A 22,016-nucleotide genomic window follows, 5' to 3' on the forward strand; every position below is an offset into this window, starting at 1 on the left:
GTTAAAGTTAAGCAAACAGTAACAGACCTTATGTACTCTGCATATAAGTTAAATAAGCAGGGTGTATATTGTCACCCTGCTTATTTAACTTATATGCAGAGTACATCATGAGAAACGCTGGGCTGGAAGAAGCACAAGCTGGAATCAAGATTGTCGGGAGAAATATCAATAACCTCAGATAGGCAGATGACACCACCCTTATGGCAGAGAGTGAAGAGGAACTAAAAAGCCTCTTAATGAAAGTGAAAGAGGAGAGTGAAAAAGTTGGCTTAAAGCTCAACATTCAGAAAACTAAGATCATGGCACCTGGTCCCATCATCTCATGGGAAATAGATGGGGAGACAGTGGAAACAGTGTCAGACTTTATTTTTTTGGGCTCCAAAATCACTGCGGATGGTGACTGCAGCCATGAAATTAAAAGACGCCTACTCCTTGGAAGGAAAGCTATGACCAACCTAGATAGCATATTAAAAAGCAGAGACATTACTTTGCCAACAAAGGTCTGTCTGGTCAAGGCTATGGTTTTTCCAGTGATCATGTATGGATGTGAAAGTTGGACTGTGAAGAAAGCTGAGTGCCAAAGAATTGATGCTTTTGAACTGTGGTGTTGGAGAAGACTCTTGAGAGTCCCTTGGACTGCAAGGAGATCCAACCAGTCCATCCTAAAGGAGATCAGTCCTGGGTGTTCATTGGAAGGACTGATGCTGAAGCTGAAACTACAATACTTTGGCCACCTCATGCGAAGAGTTGACTCATTGGAAAAGACCCTGATGTTGGGAGGGACTGGGGGCAGGAGGAGAAGGGGGCGACAGAGGATGAGATGGCTGGATGGCATCACTGACTCGATGGACATGGGTTTGAGTAAACTCCAGGAGTTGGTGATGGACAGGGAGGCCTGGCGTGCTGTGGTTCATGGGGTCGCAAAGAGTCAGACACGACTGAGCGACTGAACTGAACTGAACAGACCTGAAGTGTGTATTAAGACAACAGCACAATTAATAGCAGGGAACTTCAAGACCCCACTTTCATCAGTGGATAGATCCTGCAGACAGAAAATCAACAAAGAAACATTGGACTTGGACCACAAAGTGAACCTAACAAACATATACAGAATATTCCATCCAATGGTGGCAGAATAAACATTCTTCTCAAACACACATAGAAGTTTCTTTAGGATCGATCTTATTTTAGGTCACAAAACAAGTTTTAGCAAATTGAAGAATACTGAAATCATGCCAAGTATCTCTTCTGATCACAATGGTTTGAAACTAGAGAGCAATAAGACAAAACCTGAAAAATTTATAAATATTTGGAGATTAAATAATATACTCCTGAACAAACAATTAGTCAAAGAAAAAAATCAAAAGAAAATATTTAAAAATTTAATCCTGCCATTTCCAACAGTATGAATGTTATGAGGTACTATGATGGTAGTTATACTGCAGTATATTAAGTGTATTAGAACACACTCTACCTTAAACAATGCTATATGTCAATTATATAAGCGAATCCGGGGGAAAAAAATCACCACAACAGTCTTTTGGGGGTGATGAAAATGCTGTAAAATTAGATAGTGGTGGTGGTTGCATAATCTTGTGAATATACTAAAAACCAATGAACTGTATATTTTAATATGGTGAATTTTATGGTATGTGATTTATATCTCAATAAAAATAACTGGTAAAAACAATCAATGGAACAGAATAGAGTCCAGAAGTAGAGCACATTTGTACGGCTAGATGTTTCTGATTTAAGTGGCCAAGCAATCCAAGAATGGACCGTCTTTGCAACAAACGGTGCTGAAAAATGGACTATCCATATGAAAAAAAAAAATGAACTACAACTCTTACCTCACACCATATAAATATACTTAAACTCAAAATGTATCCAACTGCAAGAGCTAAAATTCTAGAAGAAAATCTTTTACTAGGAAACAGGAAGAACAAATAACATAGATAAACTGGACTTCATCAAAATCAAAAGAGTCTGCCCTCAAAATGCATCCAGGATTACATGAAAAGGCAAACAGAGTGGGAGAAATTGTCTGCAAAACAAAAATTATATATTGGATAAACGACTTGTGTCCAGAATATACAGACAACTCAGAACAAGAAACAAAAGAAGAAGCAAAAAGAAGCAAAAGAAGCCAATTAAAAATGGGCAAAAGATTCAAACAGATACTATATCAATGATATAGGAATCTCAAGTAAGCACACAAAAAGGTGCTCAACATCATTAGTCACTAGGGAAATGAAAATAAAAACCACAATGAGATATTATCATACACCTACCAGAATGAGCAAAATTGAAATTACTGCTAATGTCAAGTCATGGTGGCAAGGATGTAGGGTAACTGAAACTCTTGTACCTTGCTTCTGGGAATGCAAAATGGTGCAGTAACTTTGGGAAGAATCTTCCAAGTTAAACGTATATTCACCATATAAACTAGCAGTCTCACTCTTGGGAATACTCCCACCATAAATGATTTCATACATCTACATAAAGACCTGTACATGAGTGTTTATGGCAGCTCTATTCATAATAGGCAATAGCTAGAAACAACCCAAGTGTCCATTAAGTTACGTATCCATAAACAAACTGAGGGATATAGAGACAATAATATGGACAAATCTCAAATGCATGTGCTGAGTGAAAGCGGCCAGACACAAAAGATGATGGGCAGCAAGAGTCCAGTGACGTTCTGGAAACAGCACACCAAAGTGACCGTAAGCGGAGCGGGGACTGCTGAGGGCAGGGCTCCAGGAGAAGCCCGACCGCAGGAGCAGGAGGGCCCCTTCTGGGTTGGAGGAAATGGTCTGTATCTGATTATGGTGGCGATTCCGTGAGTGCGTAAATTTGTCACAACTCATGGAACATTTTTTAAAAATTCACTGAACTTTAATTATTACATGGGTACATTTTTTCACACCCAAATCAATAGAGCCTATTTATTTTTTGAAAGGCCTATCAAATATCAGCATTTGAACAAATCCACCATGATTTTACTTGCTTCTTGTAAAACGTTCGTACCCTGTGTATTTTAGGCCTTGTCTTCTTTGCCCAAGTGACTTGCCCATTCTCTCCACTCCAGTTTGAATGAAGATGGCTGAGAAGCCCTTCTCTGTTAGTTTCTGCCCAGGGGAGCTCCATGCAAGCCCATTTCCAGAGAGCTCAAACTGCCCTGGATCTAACTCCAGTCTCGACAGGATGGCATCATACTTCCTGGCTGCAGGAAGCCCCCTGGTCAGCCAGGGCCCCCAGAAGACAGAGTCCCCAGGGCAGCCAGCGCCTGCGAGGCCCGTCTCCACTGTTCCCCGCATGACCCTCCCGGGTAAGGACCCACAGCCCCCTCACCTGCCAGCGGGCCCGGACCCCGCCAGATCCCTTCCGCTGGCCTGCCCGTTTGGTTTGGTTTGTTACAGGCATTTCCATTTCTTCACATAATGGATCTCTGTTTTGCTAGACTCTTGTCCAAGTTTTCTGTTAATGTGTAAGTGTGTTCCTGGGACACAGCGTCCTCAGAGTACAACTGAGTTATTTTCTCAAGAACCAGGACATGTGATCGAGCAAGACTGCTGTGTATGTGGAGAAATCTCTGCTGTCCAGAACATCGCCCACGGCCCAGGCTGCATCCTCCCCCATCTCCTCCAGGGCTAGGGGCCGGGGGGTGGCGGGCATTTCATTGCAAGCACAGGCCCTCAGACCCCATCAACCGTGCACTGTCTCGAGTACCCAGGCCCAGGAAGCAGGCCCCTCTTTCCTCTCTGACTTCCGACTCTGCTCGGCGGTGAGCTCTTGGCTACGCTCACCTCTGTCTCAGTACACATTAATACTCCTGGGACACTTTCACCTATCAGGTTTGGTATTTCGAGCTAAAGTTCTCATATTAACCCACCATCACTTATCTAAACCTCCTGAACTCACCATTAATTATTAACATCTAAGCTTCCTTGGACTTTGTTACTTTTTGTTTTCTCATATAAGCAAAATTTCCATAATACAGTCACACACTGCCCCTGTGAGCTGCTTATTCCTGATGGTTATTAAGAGGTGAGACCCACCTCCTGCCTTGTTACTCCCATTTCTGACCCAGTTTAGAGCTTGTCTTGCCAATGAGGGCTCTGCTGAGACACGAGGACTCTCTTCCCTGGTGATACAAACACCCGAACTATGTGATTTCGAAATGATCTCCAAGTGGTCCTCCTCTGCTCTCTTCAAAAAGAAAACAGACCTGCACGTCGACAGCCTGTCACTTAGAAGAACTCGGCCGCTCTGCTGCCGAGGTTGCGTGCCACACCTCCACCCGGGCCCCAGGTGGGAGGGCTGCCGCTGTGGGGACTGGCTTCGGGATCAGACCGGCCTGGGCACTGGCGCTGGCAAGTGACGGGACCGCTGAGCCTCGGTGTCCTCCTCCGTCCGACCACTCAGTCGTGCCTCCCAGAGGCGGGTAGGCACCCGAGACGGCACAGGTGAAGCGCCCAGCCCAGAGTCGTCCATGTGCAGGTAGCCCACACACAGGGGTCTGTCTTTCTGCTCTGACAACATCACCATGAACAGGGTGACTGATAAACCGCATTCATCTCTCACAGTCAGAGGGTAAGACGTCTGAGATCAAGGTACCAGCAGACTCAGTGCTGAGTGAAGGCCCACCTTCTGGTTCACAGAGGGCATCTCACTGTGTCCTCGCCCCACGGAAGGGGCAGGGAGCTCTCTGGGTCCCTTTATAAGGGCACTAATCCCATCCGTGAGGGCTCCAACCTCATGACCTAATCGCCTCCCAAAGGCCCAACATCCAAATACGAACACGCTGGAGGTCAAGATTTCAACATATGAGTCTTGGTGGGAGGACACAAACATCGAGACCATAGATAGTAGAGTTATTGTGAATGACACAAACAACAAAGAATGCTATTAATTCTGCTCAAAAGATCACCCTCCAGAATCTCCCTGCCCTGAGAAGACAGCGGAAACAGAGCCTTGTGGCCTGGGACGTCTTCCAGGCCATACTTGGCTGCAGGGTGCTAAGGGGCTGTGTCCAGGGCCACCCCAGGGGGACTGCGCTCAGCCTCACTGGGAGCAAATTCCCATCCTGCCTACGTCACAGGCTCAGCCATGAGGTTAAATGACCAGAAGTACACGGAAGCACTGTTTAATTTTTCCATGACGTCAGAAGCCCCTGCCCACCAACTCTAGACATTCTATACAACAAAATCCAGGGAGGGTAACACGTCGATTTCCACCCTCATATACACACCGCAGTTCTGCATCAACACCACCCTCTCCAAACCTGGCGTGACCGACAACCACAACCAGCGCTCAGACAGCGCTTACTGGGAGCCGAGTACAGCTCCAAGAGCTTCGTACATCTTCACCGATTTAATCCTCGCAGCAACCTACGAAGCAGGCACCTTCACTTCCATCTTACCTGTGAGAAAACTGCGACAGGAGTGTAGGCAGAAAGTGCTGGACTTGCCCAAAGCCACACAGCCAGCAGGCGCAGACCGGCTGCCTCCAGAGTTCAGGCGCACTTAGCCCCTGCCCCGGCCCACGACACTCTGAAAACACAGGGCAGAGTCAAAGGGTTCCTCATTCTGAATCGTAAGCAGTTTATCCAATCGTACTTGGACAGATTACCTTTACATCCATTACAGGCTGAATGAACTCTGTCCCTCCAAACTCACATGCTGAAGTCAGGCTGTGACTGCACCAGAGACAGGGTCTTTAGAGGTGACTATGTTAACATGGGTCACTGGGGAAATTTACTGCAACAGGACTGAGGCCTTAAAAGATCTGGCCGCCCACATGCACTGGCCCAGAGGAGAGAGATGTGAGAAAACAGGGAGAAATTTTTTCCTTCCGGTTACTTCATTTTCACTGGTTCACCTGTTTAGCAAACACATCAAGGTGTACACAGGCTTATTTCACATTAATACATGTCTCTGGAAATTTCTGTCGAATAAACAGGAGATTCTTTTCAAACAGCCACCTCCTGGCTTCATGGCCAGCCCAGAGCGAATGAGGGCAACCCGTGGCGCGGTCAACCGGCCCTCCAGCCTGGGGAGGAGCCGCACCTGGATGTCGGGCCTGCGGCCTTCAGAACCGAGAGGGGTGAGCTCCAGGGTCCCCCCAGCCCCCAAGCAGCCTCAGGCACCCACCCCTCCATCCTCTGTGCAGAGACGCCCCTCCCTCAGCCTCCACCCAGCGCCCTGGCTGGGGGGCTGCCCTGGCCCCTCGCCCTGGCCCAGCTCAAGCTGGACCCCCTGCTCGCCACTCCGTGCCATCTCCTCTCCCAGCTCTCTCTCGCCGGCATCAGACTCCCCAGGCTGCCCGTGTGGCCCCCTCCTCCTGCGGCCTCTGCCCATACCTGCCTCAAACAGTCGCGGTCCCAGCCAGCCTCTCCCTGCAGGATCCTCTCGTCCACCACCCTCATCCCCGAGCCACGCTGAGCTCCTGAGGCCGAGCGTGAAGCCCTCGGGGGCTCAGACGCCCCTGTGTTCGGTCCAGCTGTTTGGCAGCCCGGCCACGCTCCCCACCCCCCCGTGACTGTGGCCTGAGCCCCACCAACTTGGCCCCTACCCCCCAGTCCTACCCAGAGCCCCCAGTGATAACCTCTACAATCACCCGGGACCCCACACTGACACCTTCCCCCCAAATCCGCCCCACCCTGCGCTCCCCAGCTCTGTCCTGCTCCGTCCTAAAGCCTCCTCCGTCCCTCGCATCTGAGCGCACTAGTCGCCTTCCGCCCCACCTTCCAGTTCTCTTCCCTCTTGCCAACCCTCTGAAGGACAGGGACCCACTGGACTTGTTCCCCACGGAACAAAACCTGTGTGGAGAATGTGTACGGGCTCATTCATCTGGTCCTGGGAATGCTCCTTTAGCCAACTGTCTCTATTTTGATCACAAAGAGATAAATGAGAACAAAGCAGCTTCCTAGTAAATACTTGGTTGAAATATTAGCATAACATCCTCCAGGTTCATCCATGCTGTTGTGAATGGCAGGCCTGCCTTCTTCTTTATGGCTGAGTAAATTTATATACATGTGTGTATAGAATCCCATGTATGTAATATAATATTGTACACATGCATATACAGATACACACATTTTCTTCACCCATTGCTTCCACACCTTGCCTTTTGTGTATAAGATCTTTCAGTCTATATTGATGCTTTTGAACAATCTCTAACTTGTGGATTAAAGAGGATTCATCATGTTCTGTATACTGTAAAAACAAGGAAGGCAAGCTAATTTTCACAAGACTTTCTAGCAAAGATGTTCTCTTAGCCTTCATCTATATGGAAAGTTTAATTAATGAGAAAAGCAAATTTTCCAAACATTAACGTATGTACAAATATACATCTTTTCTTAGAAAAATGCTCTAAGTCCAAGTCATACAAAAAGGAAAACAAAATACATAAAAACAAAGATAATACCGAATTTAAAAATATCTTAGGCTAACTACAAGGTGGCCCTTTTCAAATTTAGTACTTATTAGTCCTCTGAATTTCCCTATCATTGTGTAACTATGAGGCTGTTCCCTAAACAACACTGCTGAGTATACACTTTCTCTGTAATCTTTAGGTTTGGCTGTGGGTCTTCGTTGCTGCCTGGGCTTCTCTTGGCTGTGGCGGGGCGGGGGCCTAACTTGTTGTGGAGCACGGGCTCCTGGGCATGCGGGCTTTGCAACTGGGGGCCCGGGTTCATAGCGGCGGCTCCTGGGCTCTAGCGCACAGGCTCAGTAGCTGTGGCGCTTGGGCTTAGCCGCTCTGCGCCATGTGGGATCTTCCTGCACGTGGGGTCGAACCCATGTTCCCTGCATTGGCAGGCAGATTCTTCACCACTGAGCCACCGGAGAAGCTCTGAATGTACCTTTCTTAAGTAAACAGTTTGTGTTTACTCTCTTAGGATTCAAGGTCGGCCTATGTGTAAACATTAAGCAACAAAACTAACCATTTTAAAACCGTGGAAGAGATTACATTTTTTACTCCCAACACCTGGTGTCACCAGCATAACACAGTACAGGGCTGTCTGTGCTCTGTACTAGGGGCACCCACGGCGGCTGCAGCCAGGCCTTCGCGGGCAGGGGTGCCCCGATGCCCGGCTCACAGCTTCAGCCAGCACCCAGGGAGCCGCATTCTCAGGAATCACACAGGTTTAAAGGATGGTTTTTTTATATTTGCTTTTTAATTTTGAACATAGTGATGCAAGGAAAAGACGGGAGTGAAATAAACCTGAAATACTTGTTCTCTGGATGTAACAGTTCATGAGTGATGGTCTGTCACCACCCCTCAATCTTCTGGCCCTGTGGGTCCCCCGTCTCCTCCCCAAATCCAGTTAATCTTTAGACAGGCTTGCTGATAATGTGACCAGAAACTAAATATCCAAGATCTGTGAATACATCATTCTTTCATGTAATTTATGTTCAGGTCAGACATCAAAGGGGGTAGATTTCAGGAAGGAGAAACACAGTCCTTCCGACATCATGAGTAAAGGCCGCGGTGTGGACCTGTGAGAGGACGCGTGAGAACTGTGGAGCCTGGTTCAGTTGCCTGGCCACCGAGTGATGCGTCTCACTACGGAAACTCCAGGCACAGCGGCACTTGTAAGATGAGACTGAAAAGTTACAGCCCCGGTACTTCGTGACTTGAAAACCTGTGTTAAAACGAGGTAACTGCCTGGTGTTTCCTGGCACAAAGGGGTTCTGCAAAGCCCTCTCTGCAGAAGCTGGTTTCTCATCACTGAAGTCCAGGAACAGATCTGCTGACCGGCCAGCAGTAAGAAAGCATGGGTAGTTTTGTACACGCTCGGCATCTCATCAGTAGACTCTGAAGACGATGCTGCTTGGCGGCTGCATGCGGGTCGCCTGGGCAGACTGGTCCTTTCCACCTCCTCACGTCTTGGATGAGCATCGCCCCCCCCCCACCCACCCAAGAGGACTCACTGCCTCCAGGCTGCCCTCTTGAGTCCCAGCCTGGAGCTTTGGCAGGCAGCCTCTCAGGTGACCCCCGTGATCCTGCCCCCTGGGTGAAGGCTGGGTCTAGGGATTCGCTTCAAACAGAACACAGAGGAACTGATGGGCTGTCACCTCCGAGGCTGGGTTATAACAAGACCCTCGCTCCATCTGAGCTCCTTGCTCTCCGGAAAGCCAGCGACAAGCCTCTCTAAGTGAGGAGACGCCCACGTCGAGAGGAACTGAGGTCTCCCAAGAGAGACAGAGGGGACCCAAGGCCTGCAGGCTGTCACGTGGGTGAGCTCAGATCCCCTAAGTCAGTCTGGAGTGACCACGGTCCCACCAGCCCGAGCTAGAGCCACCCAGCAGAGTGGCCCCCGGAGTCTCACCTCCCCCCCAAGCTGTGGGCGGGTGTGTGTTATTTGCAGCCAGTAAGGCTGGGGTAACACATTCAGAGGGTCAAGTCTCTTCACAGCGGTCAGCCACTGTCCAGCCCCGTCTCTCTCTGCCTCACACTGCCCTGAGGGTTCAATCTGGCCCCTGCTCTAGGTTTTTAAATCCCAAGGAGAGTCATGCTGGGCGCACAGGAACCCTCAGAGAAGATGACCGAGCACACCGCCAGGACCGCAGGAGCAGGTGTTACTCCTGCCAGCGGGGGAGCAGGGACTGAAGGACATGTGCTTTTGCGCTGGACGTGTTTCACTTCCTCGTCAGGTGGAACCCTGATGCCTTTAGCCGTGTGACCTTGCTCAGGGTGTTTCATCCCTCTGAACCACAGTTATATCACGTAAAAAATGGGGATAATGATGCCCACCTCCAACTCTGATGTATGAGGATTATATGAGATAATGTATTCAGTACATCAAAATTCTGGCACATGGTGATTTTAGTAAGTATCAGTCCCCTTCTGAGAGAGGACAAATCAAAGAATTATCATAAGGACTAAGCAACAGAATGTATCACAGATATGTAAGTACTTGGCACAGAGCTTGTGTCTAATGGATGTTAGTTCCTTTTTAACTTATCCATAAAAAAAGCCATATCCTAGTCATTTAGCGTGGTTGAATGGTGTCCTTTATGATGAAGTTTAACCTTTTACACACAGAAAAAAACTGAATAAACAAGGCCTCTCTGCATCAGTAATATATACATTATATAATTATGAAATAATGTTATAATAGCTAAGAGGTGAAAGCCCCCCAAGTGTCCATCAATGGACGAACAAACAAAATGTGGTCTCTATACATCATCATCAGTCCTGAAGAGGAAAGAACTCCAGGCACACACTACAACACGGATGAACCTTGAGGACAGTGTGCTAAGTGAAACACGTCAATCACAAAAAGACAAAGACTGTTACGATTCAGCTTATAGGAGGTACCCAGAGTCATCAAATTCAGAGAGACAGAAAGTAGAATGATGGTTGCCAAGGGCTGCCGAGAGAAAGAAATGGGGACTTGTTGACTGGGTAAGACTCAGTTCTGCGGGATGAAAGAGTTCTGGAGATCTGTGTGCAACATTATAAATATACTGAACTGTACACTTAACAATGGTTATGATGGTAAATCTCATGTTTTTTAAAAACCACTAATAAATATAAGAAAATTAACTTTTACGTGATGCAACTTGTATCATTTATGCCTTCATAATAACACACAGTCACCATGCTGATTCATTACAGACTGTGCTACAGACAGGTCTGTGCAGTTCGTGGTCCTGAGTCAAATCTGTGTTAAGCTTCAGGAGTTGCTCTGGAGTCTGCTTTCCTGAATAAATATCTGGGATTTTTTAGGATTCAGCTAATAAGGGAAAAGGCAGAACCTAATACATTTCACTAATATTTGTTGTTACCATTGCAGAATTTTAAGATGTTAAAACAGGAAGAAATTACATTTTAAAGTGGAAGAAAGTGAAATCTAGACTTAAATCTAACTACATTATTTGCCTGAGGTCATAATTACAGGTAGTAATTATGAGAAAAGCTGGAAAGAGAAACTATATCCTGGCTCCCTCTACAATCCTCTTCTACAAGGAATGGACTTGCGCCCTCCAGAACTCTTCTGAACCATACTGTTTAATACGCTGCCACCAGGGGGCAGCAGGTGCATTAGTCCGGTGTTAAACCCTGGACTTAAAAGCCCCAATAAATTTCCATTATGCCTTCCTCCAACCCCCTCCAAAAAATACATATATCTAAGACTTTATTAATACCAACAAGCATAAAGTTTAAAGAATATCCACAATAACTTAAAACAAAGACTTGCGTCGAATGGAGGTAACATCCTTACTAATCCCTCAGTATTTTTGATGTACTCTAACTGATGTAATAAAGGTCAATCAATACATTAGTTTTGGAGAAGGCAATGGCACCCCACTCCAGTACTCTTGCCTGGAAAATCCCATGGACGGAGGAGCCTGGTAGGCTGCAGTCCATGGGGTCGCTGAGTCGGACAGGACTGAGCGACTTCACTTTCACTTTTCACTTGCATGCATTGGAGAAGGAAATGGCAACCCACTCCAGTGTTCTTGCCTGGAGAATCTCAGGGACGGGGGAGCCCGGTGGGCTGCTGTCTATGGGGTCGCACAGAGTCAGACACAACTGAAGCGACTTAGCAGCAGCAATACGTTAGTTTTAAACCAAAAATGACTTAACCACAGAAATCCTTTTTTTTTTTCATTTTGAACTGAATTTTCCTGGTACTTAGCCTCCGAGGCCTCAGACCACAGCAACCTGAAGTCCTTTCAGCCATCTGTCCTCAATCTCCCTTCCTTGGTCAGATGCATTTTTCTTTCTGATGCCCTTTGTCACAAAGGAAGGTCTGTCAATAGGTCTGACCCTCCAGCAACTTTCCAGAAGCAAAAGCAGAGTGAGTCTGGTCACAAAGTAAAACCCACATGGACACTGTTCTTCCAATTAGATGACAGTAAGGTCCACTCTTTTTAAACGATACTACTACCCACCAGAAGCTCAAGCCACAGCAGCTAACGGGTGAGACCTGAATTTACAGAAAGGCCCTATCTCAGCGATGACCATGTGCACCCCAAGACTTCAGGGTTTCACCTAATGTGAGCAGTGAGTGACAACACCAGGGACATTCTGGTAATTAGTTCAGGAGTCAACTCCACACTGACCAGCGGCCAAGGTCCTAACTCATCCAGTGGGCGACATATGAGCTTTATTTCACAGATCTCAAATGGTTTTCTTCCTGAGCTCAACATGCTTTCAGAAGGAAAAAGGGATTCAAACACAAGCACTTACTGCTGCCTCGGACACACAGGAGCAGTCCATTTTTAAAGGACAACAGGGTTCACATAGCTAAAAGGCACTCAAAGAAATCACTCTCTGCTTACATCCATTTGCTCTCATGGAATTAACTATTCACCAATCAATCTAATCTAGCATAAAACTGATGGCAAGAGAAATCACAGTGCTAATGGTAAAACAGGAGCGAGACAGGCACCAGACACATATAATGAATGATCACTGCAAAATGCATCAGGGTCCAGACATTACTCTGTAAACCTCGGCCAAATACCATGTGTCAGTGGGTGAGATTCAGGGAAGGCTCGTATCTGTAAAATAATCTGGTTTTAATCTAGTTATTTTCCAATATAGAATATTTAGCATATTAGAATGTAGAATATCACCAGAATACCAGAGATATTTATAACGGGTACATAAAATAAATATAGTTCAGTAATTTATTCAAGAATTATTTAAAATATTTCTATGATACTACTCAAAAAACTGAAATCAGATCATTAAAAGAAAAAAAGAACACACCTATTAAGGTGGCTCAAATTTTAAAAGCCTGACAACATCAAGTGCTGACAAGGACACAGAACAACTGGAACTCTCATACATTCCTGATAGAGATGCAAAATGGTGGGGTTTCCCTGGTGACTCAGCAGTAAATCTGCCTGCCAAAGCAGGAGATGAGAGGTCGATCCCTGGGAAGGGAAGATCCCCTGGAGGAGGAAACGGCAACCCACTCCAGTGTTCTTGCCTGAGAAATCCTCTGGACAGAGGAGCCTGCTGGGCTACAGTCCACGGGTTGCAAAGAGTCACACACAACTTAGTGACTGAACAACAACAGCCAATTTGGGAGACAACTTGGCAGCTTCTTACGAAGTTCAACATACACCCACCCCCTGACCCGGCCATCTAGTCAGAGGGATCCACTGTAGAAAAGATAAAAACTTCTGATCACATAAAATCCCATAAACAAATGTTTGCACAGCTCTATTCATAATCACCAAAAACTATGAAGAATCCAAATGTTCAACAGTGAATGGATAAAGTTGTGCTATGTCCATAAGATGGAATACTGCTCAGCAGAAAGAAAGGATCCACATGTGGGTGGATCTCAAAGATGCCCTCTGAATGTAAGAAGCCAGTCTCAAAGGTTACATACTGTTTAACTTCACTTATGTGACGTTCTGGGAAAGGCGAAAGTATAAAGATGGAGACCCCATCAAGGGTGCTCAGAAATTAGGGGTAGGGTGAGGGTTTGACTTCAAGGGGGCAGAATGAGGGAGGGCTTCTTTGGTTTTCTGGGTATTTCTGGTGATGGAAGTGCTCTATAAGGTTACAGGAATCAATTTTAAAACTCAAAGTATTATGCAACAAAAAAGGTCAATTTTACTTTATATAAATTCAAATAATAATGACTGAAAGCATGAGAGCATGCAATTGATGTAAAACAATGAGATAAAAGCAACAGGTAGATGTAAGAATAAGAGCATTCTGAATTAAGCTAAGATGGCACACATTCATAGTTATAATTAAAACAGACTAAGAGATATATTAACATAAACCAAATACAATGAAAGAGTCTGCTTTGATCTTGCTTTGAATAAAACAGCTGAACAGACTATTTTAGATGACTGGAGATATTTGAATACAGCATTACATAATATTAAAGATTAAAGGTAGGATTGTAGTTATTTAAAAGGTAAATTTTTGAATAAAATTCAATACCAAAATATTCAGGGGTGAGGGATACTTCCGGTTCAAGATGGCCGAGTAGAAGGACATGAGCTTATTTCCTCCTGTGAAAGCAACAAAACTGCACCCTACTTGTTGAACAATCATTGACAGGAGGATGCTGGAACCGACCAAAAAAAGATACCCGTGTCCAAAGACAAAGCAGAAGTCACACCAGATGGTAGGAAGGGCACAATCATGATAAAATTAAATCCACAGCCTACAGACCCCAGGGCTGGGTTGTCTCAGGCTACCACAGAGGGAGGGTAACCCCACCCATCAGTAGATAATTGGATTAAAGCTTTACTGAGCAAGGCCCTGCCCACCAGAGCAAAACTCAGTTTTTCCCACCACCAGTCCCTCCCATCAGGAAGCTTACACAAGCCTCCTAGCCTGCTCCATCAGATGGCAGACAGAAGAACCACAATCCCACAGTGGCTAAAACAAAAACTACATTTCGGGAAAACAATGGGGAAGATGCAAGAAATGTTTACCAAAGAACTAAAAGAACAAACAAACAAAGATGAATAATACACTAGAAGGAATCAATTGCAGAATAACTGACGCAGAAGAATGGGTAAATGACCTGGAGGACAGAATGCTGGAAATCACTTGCCGCAAAACAGAATATAGATAAAAGAATGAAAAAAAAAAAAAAAAATGAAGACAGCCTAAGAGACCTCTAGGACAACATTAAACGCAACAACATTCGCATTACAGGGGTCCCAGAAGGAGAATAGAGAGAGGGAAAGAACCTGAGAAAATATTTGAAGAGATAATAGCTGAAAACTTCCCTAACATGGGAAAGGAAATAGACAACCAAGTCCAGGAAGCACAGAGAATCCCAGGCAGGATAAACCCAAGAAGGAACATCATGAGACACATAGTAATCAAACTGACAAAAATTAAAGACAAAGACAAAATATTAAAAACAACAGGGAAAAACTACAAATAATATACAAGGGAACTCCCTTCAGGTTATCAGCTGGTTTCTCAACAGAAACTCTACAAGTCAGAAGAGAATGGCATGATATATTAAAGTGATGAAAGGGAAGAACCTACAACCAAGAAAACTCTACCCAGCAAGCCTCTCATTCAGATTTGATGGAGAAATCAAAAGCTTTCCAAACAAGCAAAAGTTCAGAGAATTCAGCACCACCAAACCAGCTCTACAACAAATCCTAAGGGAATTTCTCCAGGCTGGAAACACAAGAGAAGACCACAGAACATAAATCCCAAACAATTAAGAAAATGGTAAACAGGATCATAGATATCAATAATTACCTTAAATGTAAATGGATTAAATGCACCAACCAAAAGACATAGACTGTCTGGGTGGACGAAAACATGTACATATATACACTTCCACTTATCACATCACTCTGCGTGACCCCCCAAATTGTATGTAATTATTTTATATTGTTAGGTTAATCATGTACCCATTATGGCCTGCAACTGTAATTATCTTTTATTTTTTTGTTTGGCTATTGTGAAAACTGATAAGCATCTTATACTATTGCGATTATGTAACTATTACTCATTGAATACCACTGTATCAGGATTGGTCAACAGAAAAATAATAGAATTCTATATCACAAAAACTACTATGTAATAGGAAAACCTGTAATCACTTTTTAAAATCTAGATGCATATCAATTATCTTGGAATTCTTTGAAAAATACAAATGCCCAGGTATTGCTTTTTTTCCTCCCAAATTCCAGATATATTTCTAATGAGAAGCCATGTTTAAGAACACCAGAACTATATGATGATCTTTTATTCCTATTTAGTTTGTTTCATTTATTTCTATTTCATATTCAATGCTCCCATTTCATTTAGTGTATGCTTTCCAATTTCTCCATCTCTTTTTTCTGATGTTCCTTCTCAAGCCTTTATCAAGCATAGTATAAAAGCTTTGTATACATATATAAATATGTATTATATATATTTTAGAAAACTTATGAATTTTTGCCTAACTAAAAAAATGTATGACATTTTGATTCCACTTGTTTGACTTAGTATGAATAGAATACTAGATTTCTAATTTAAAAAGTTGGCATGCAACAAGCAAAAGTTTACTGTGCAGCACAGGGAACTATAATCACTATCTCATAATAACCTATAATGGAAAATAATTCCAAAAATAATCTACATGTATATGTACAACTGAATCACCTTGCTGTGCACCTGAGACACTGTTAAGTCAACTACACTTGAATAAAATATATAAATTAAGAAAAAAACATCTGGGGTGAAATGACATAGGTTCTGATATTTGCTTCAAAATTCTCCAGAAGCAAGCCAAAGGTTTTGAACAAAAACTCAAAAAGCAAAGAAAGGAGGGCAACTGAAGCAGGTATGGGAAAGCTAGGACGGTGTGTGGGTTCTGCCACCGTGGGTTCACGAGGGTTTGCTGCTGCTGCTAAGTCGCTTCAGTCGTGTCCGAGGGTTTACTATGCTCTTATTTGAGGAGGGCTGGAGATGTTTTTACCCTGCTGTCGGGAAAGACTGAAGGCAGGAGGAGAAAGGGGTGACAGAGAATGAGATGGTTGGATGGCATCACCGACTCAATGGACATGAGTTTGAGCAAACTCCGGGAGTTGGTGATGGACAGGGAGGCCTGGTGTGCTGCAGTGCATGGGTTGCAAAGAGTCGGACACGACTGAACTGAACTGGAGATGTTTATTTAAAAAATGACGAGAGGAAAAAAAACAGGGACTTATTTTTCATAAATACTCCCAAGAATGCCATCTAGCTGTTCTTTATTCATTTAGAAGATAGACTAATTTCCCCTCACAGCTTTTTAGGCTTTTATAACCTGCATCTAACTTTACAGAAAACCAAGTCAAGAAAAAAGAGTAATTCAAAGCAGCTGTGATTCGTCTCAAAAATAATGGCTTAAAGAATCCTTTTAAATCTCATTTAATGCTCATAAATTACTAAGACTATCATGAGCTGTATAAATATTAATAGTTTTCATTAATTTATCTGCTGTATCTACCTAAGTGCAGATGACAATGGCAGGAAGGGGTAATTAATGCTCAAAAAGTTTAATGGCAGATGTAGGAATGGACAGAGACAAGAACACAGCATACCAGGAGTTCTCTCTAATTTACTTTCTCTCTCTGCTTTACTCTGGTGTAACTCCAGGGTCAGAGGTCTATAAAAGCACTCCCAACCAACCAACAGACTCCTCACTGGGGGTCTGTTAGGAGAGAGACCCAGCTCTCAGTCAGTATTAACAGAGAAGAAAACACTCAGTACTGGGTTGGCCAAAAAGCTCCTCTGGGTTTTTCCATGAGATGGGACTGGAAAACCTGAACAAGCTTTTTGGCCAACCCAATATTATAATATGAATTTTATTTATCATCCGGCAGTATTTAAGGCTAGTGTGCAAAAAGAATTACACAGGCAAAAGCAACAGAAAAACCAGAAGGTAAAATAGCTGCAGCTGCAAAACCCCCGTCAGGGTGCAGAGCAGGAGTGACCTGGAGGGGATGGGGGCATGGGGCACAGGAGTCGGTCAAAGAAGATCCTGACCGGCGCTCCGCGGAGACACAAACGGGAGGTTTCGGAGAAGCCCCATCCCCACGCGCCCCACGACACACCACCACCGTCGGAGAGGCCCCAGGAGCCTAGGGAAGGCGAGCAACCAGGATGGCTGTCAGCACCGGGCCGGAGCGCATCCGACCGCCCCAAACGCCTGGGGAGCCACCGCCAACCCAGCGAGGTGATGGCAGAAAGGCCCCCAAAGAGCCCCGTCCTCAGCCCGAGCCTGGTACAAGGGGCTCTATGGATTGCGTGCAGTTCAAGTTAAGGGCCTGAAGACGCGGAATTACCCTGGATGCTCCAAGCGGGCCCAATCGGACCACGAAGCTTCCAAGTGGAGCCGTTCTCCTGGCTAGGGGGCCCCCAGGGACACAGAGGGGCTCCTTTGCAAGTGGAGGCTGCGAGGTCAAGAAAACACATTCGCCTCCAGAGCTTCCAGGGAAGGACACGGCCCCCCGAAGACCCGGATTTCAGCCCAGTGACGCCCAGCTGGATTCCTGCCCTGGGGAACAGGACAATCCATCTGGGTGGTTTCGAGCTCCGGCAGGACCAGGAAACTAAGACAGTCAGACCCGCTTCCTCAGTCAGCGGGCCTCCGCCTGAGCCCTCCCCTGCCGCCACTTGGCCTCCTCACTTCCCCATGAAGAAGCCCCAATCAGTATTCTTTTTCGGAATCACACGTACCTATCTGTGTTAACAGGTTTTTTTTTTTTTTTATTTTTTAAAGAGCTTAAATTGGCAGGTATTTATTCAGGAGACACAAAACAGGGATACTATAAAGGGGAGATTGACATTTTTTCCCCTGTGTAAAGTTAAGTTTTTCCTCAGAGCATAAATACTGTAAACAAAGTCTAAAAATGGGGAAACAGTTGTAACATATTTGACAAAAGATTAGCATTCTCAATGTATACAGAGTTCTTAACAAATCAGTAAGAAAAAGACCAATGGCACATTATCTAGGAAAAAAAATGGTTTCAACAGACAGATTCACCACTATTCCTAAAAGACAGACAAACAGGACTTCCAACTGACGCCCTCTGTCAACATACTTGCTCTGGTGCTCTACAGTTTAGACCAGCAAACACTCCAGAAAAGAGGAAAACAATTCTCACCTGTAAGCTGCTTTCTTCAAACCCACGTAGCCTTGGAATCCTGCATCAGAGTGAGTCTGAAGAGTGTCTGACCTCAGAATCCTTCCAAACAGGATGCCAGGACAAGTAGTTCCACCTCACAGTGGGACCAGAAGTCCATGGACCAAGTGTCCGGTTCTCAGTCCTGCCGGGGGTGAGATGAAGAGGAAGGTGAGTGAAGAAAGCTGAGTGTTGAAGGCTTAAAGGCTAAAGCACCCAGCCCCTTGGACGGCATCTCAGACCTTGGGTGTGCGGCTCAGAAGGAAGGGACCCCCATTCAGTGGAAAGACATGACCCAAGGGGCCAAAGGATGCCTAGAACAGAGGCAAGCCCCCACTGGTGTAGCAGAGGGGCCCAAAGTTCTCGACTTTCGGAAACAGCAGTTATAGCCTCTCCTTCAAATAAGGAAAATAAGAATGGAGTGTATCTTCAGCCATCAGGGTAAGATTATTTTAGGAATACTGAGTTTCCCGGACGTGGATTTGAGTCTTTTTTTTAGAAAAAAAAAAAAAAATATATATATATATATATATATATTTTGATGTGGACCATTTCCAAAGTCTTTATTGAATTTGTACAATATTGCTTCTGTTTTATGTCTTGGTTTTTTGGCCGTAAGGCATGAGGGATCTTATCTCCCTGGCCAGGAATCAAACCCTCATCCTCCTGCATTGAGCAAAATCTTAACCATTGAACTGCCAGGGAAATCCTCTCGAATCTTTTGAAAGTAAAAGTGAAGTCGCTCAGTTGTATCCGACTCTTTGGGACCCCATGGACTATACAGTCCATGGAATTCTCCAGGCCAGAATACTGGAGTGGGTAGGGTAGCCTTTCCCTTCTCCAGGGGATCTTTCCAACCCAGGGATCAAATCGCATCAAACCCAGGGTCTCCCGCATTGCAGGCAAATTCTTTACCAGCTGAGCCACAAGGGAAGCCCAAGAATACTGGAGTGGGTAGCCTTTCCCTTATCCAGGGGATCTTCCCAATCCAGGAATCGAACCGGGGTCTCCTGCATTGCAGGTGGATGCTTTACCAACTGAGCTATGAGGGAAGCTCAAATCTTTTAAAGTCCTAAATTAAGGGTGGGGGGGAGGAATATTCAGGGACTTCCCTGGCAGTCCAAGGAAGATGCCACACTTCCAATGCAGGGGGCACAGTTTCGATTCCATATACTGCATGGTACGGCCAACAAATAAAATAAAGTGACTCGTTCAACAGTTAGAAAAAACATTCAAACCAGATCTGAAGCATACTTGCCATCAATGGTGATGCTTACTCTAATTAAGCCTTTAGATCCACCTTGCAGTTTATGCAGACACAGTAGATAGAGGAACAAGCTAAACCACACTCTATACAGAGCTGAATAAACCCAGAATGAGAGTTGTCCAGAGTCAACCAGGCAATACCAGCAAACCATGGCATTAAAGAAACCCACAGGACTGCTTCAGACCAGAGTCAGCAAACTACAGCCCTCAGATAACTCCCGCCTGCAGGCGGAGTTTAATACAAAAAACTTCAGAGACAGTTTTCCTAGAACACAGCCATGTTCATTCACACTATCATCCAGGGTTGAGTCTTTACAGCAACACAGATGAGTAGCTGCAAGGGAGACCACGTGGCCTGAGAAGCCTTAAAGAGTTAGTAACTAGCCCTTTTCTTTAAGTCTGTCAACGCCCTGTCCTGGACTAAGAGACAACAGACACCCAACAAAATACCTTGTGTGGCCCGCTTTGATTCACACAAGCCAAGAGTAAAAGTGCATTTCTGAGGCAATCAAGGAAATCTGTGGACTGAGTTCTAGAAAACATTAAGGAATTACTGTCAATTTGATAAAGAGATAAAAATGGTATTATGGTTATACAAGAAAATGCCTTTTTGGAGGTACATACCACACGAACTGGGCTTCCCACGTGGCTCAGTGGTTAAGAATCTGCCTGCCAATGCAGGAAACCTGGGTTTGATCCCTCGGTTGGGAAGATCCCCTGGAGAAAGGAACAGCATTCCATGCCAGCATTAATGCCTGGGAAATTCCACGGACAGAGGAGCCTGGCAAGCCATATCCATGGGGTCACAAAAGAGTCAGGCATGACTTAGCAATAACTAAACAAAAGCAACTCCCCTAGATAGGGGTGAAATATGTTGTCTGCAATTTAAACTGCTTCAACAAAAAGATAAGCAGATACAGCCAAAAAAAAAAAAAATCGTTTTAATCAACTGTTAAATCTAGTTGATGGATATATGGAAGTTCATTATACCATTCCCTTCCCTTTTAAAGTTGCTTTAATAAAAAGGAAATTAAAAATCAGAGCTCTGATCAAAAACTAGAGCTTATCTCCAGAGGGCCTTTCTCTCTAGGCAGGCCTCCGGTCCCACCATCCTTACAGAGTTTCATCCCTATTTCTCCAACATGATTACAAGATCCCCTGGAGCAGGAAATGGCAACCCACTCCAGTATTCTTGCCTGGAGCATCCCATGGACCAAGGAGCCTGGTAGACTACAGTCCACAGAATCACAGAGAGTGGGACACGACTGAGTCTGCACGCACGCGGGCACAGTCTGCCACCAGGAATGCTAGTCCCCATTCCACTCCTCTGGCTGTAAAAATTCTACCCTGGGTCCAAGATGAATCCTCACTATCCTCACTATGACCTCCCCCAGTCCTCTGGCAGGAATTCATTTCCCAGTGCTCTAAGTGCCCTTGGGCACTTACTTCATCCTCCAGAAATGTTAGCTATTTACCATGTCTATTACCTTGTGATGTCCTACAAACCCGAGACTTCTAATAACTGTGAACCAGTTTCAGGGGGTATAATATGGGGGCATAATAACACCTTCCACATTGTCATCTCTGCCTATTCTCTGTCTAGCTTTCAGATCCAATCTAGGCAAGGTTGTCTTGCCCTGAGCAGTTTTACTGACCAGAGAGAGCTTCAATTATAGAACAAATTCCTGTTATGCAAGATGCTGGCCCTGTTTAACCAACAGTCTCTTCATAAAATCTCTAATCTGAGCGTTACCTCTTGGATGAAGAAGGTCCTAGAAAAGAGTAAGATTGCTTGAATTTTGTCCTCCTATCGTCACCTTCCTTGGGACCTTCCATCTGCAAACACTGCTGCATTAATCTCCATGACCCCCGGTGCCCCAGCCCCTTGGAAAGGCCCGGCGGACTTGAGTACAAAGCCCTCAAGTGGAGCCTTGACTCGACCTGCAAGAGCTGACCCAGACTGGAACTTGCAAGATCTTACTACATAAAATAAGAGGGCAATGAACAGATAATTTTAAAAACATAATACCACGCTCTATCTTTGCTCCATTCTTCTTCCCACAATTGGCTACTAAGGTCAGCGTGAACAACCACCTTCTCTAGGTCTGGTGCTAATAGTCAGGACCCTGGTTTGCA

At 45.1% G+C, this 22,016-nt stretch overlaps 1 protein-coding gene across 7 annotated transcripts in view; it reads right to left on the reverse strand.

Annotated features, from left to right (window-relative positions):
• GGACT (gamma-glutamylamine cyclotransferase) overlaps positions 1 to 22,016 on the reverse strand; it is a 47,844-nt gene that overhangs the window by 24,613 nt on the left and 1,215 nt on the right. For 3 of the 7 annotated variants that reach the window (XM_061133810.1, XM_061133803.1, XM_061133805.1), the window contains exons 2-3: positions 20,505 to 20,597; positions 18,597 to 18,759 (exon numbers count right to left, since the gene is read on the reverse strand). The gene's annotated coding sequence lies outside the window, so the exon portion shown is untranslated. Of the gene's footprint in view, positions 1 to 5,425; positions 5,539 to 18,596; positions 18,760 to 20,330; positions 20,413 to 20,504; positions 20,598 to 22,016 lie in introns of those variants that run through there. The other 4 variants (XM_061133804.1, XM_061133806.1, XM_061133807.1 and 1 more) reach the window with 3 other exon arrangements.

The sequence above is a fragment of the Dama dama genome, chromosome 30, assembly GCF_033118175.1.
Source record: "Dama dama isolate Ldn47 chromosome 30, ASM3311817v1, whole genome shotgun sequence".
In the NCBI taxonomy this organism is placed as follows: domain Eukaryota; kingdom Metazoa; phylum Chordata; class Mammalia; order Artiodactyla; family Cervidae; genus Dama; species Dama dama.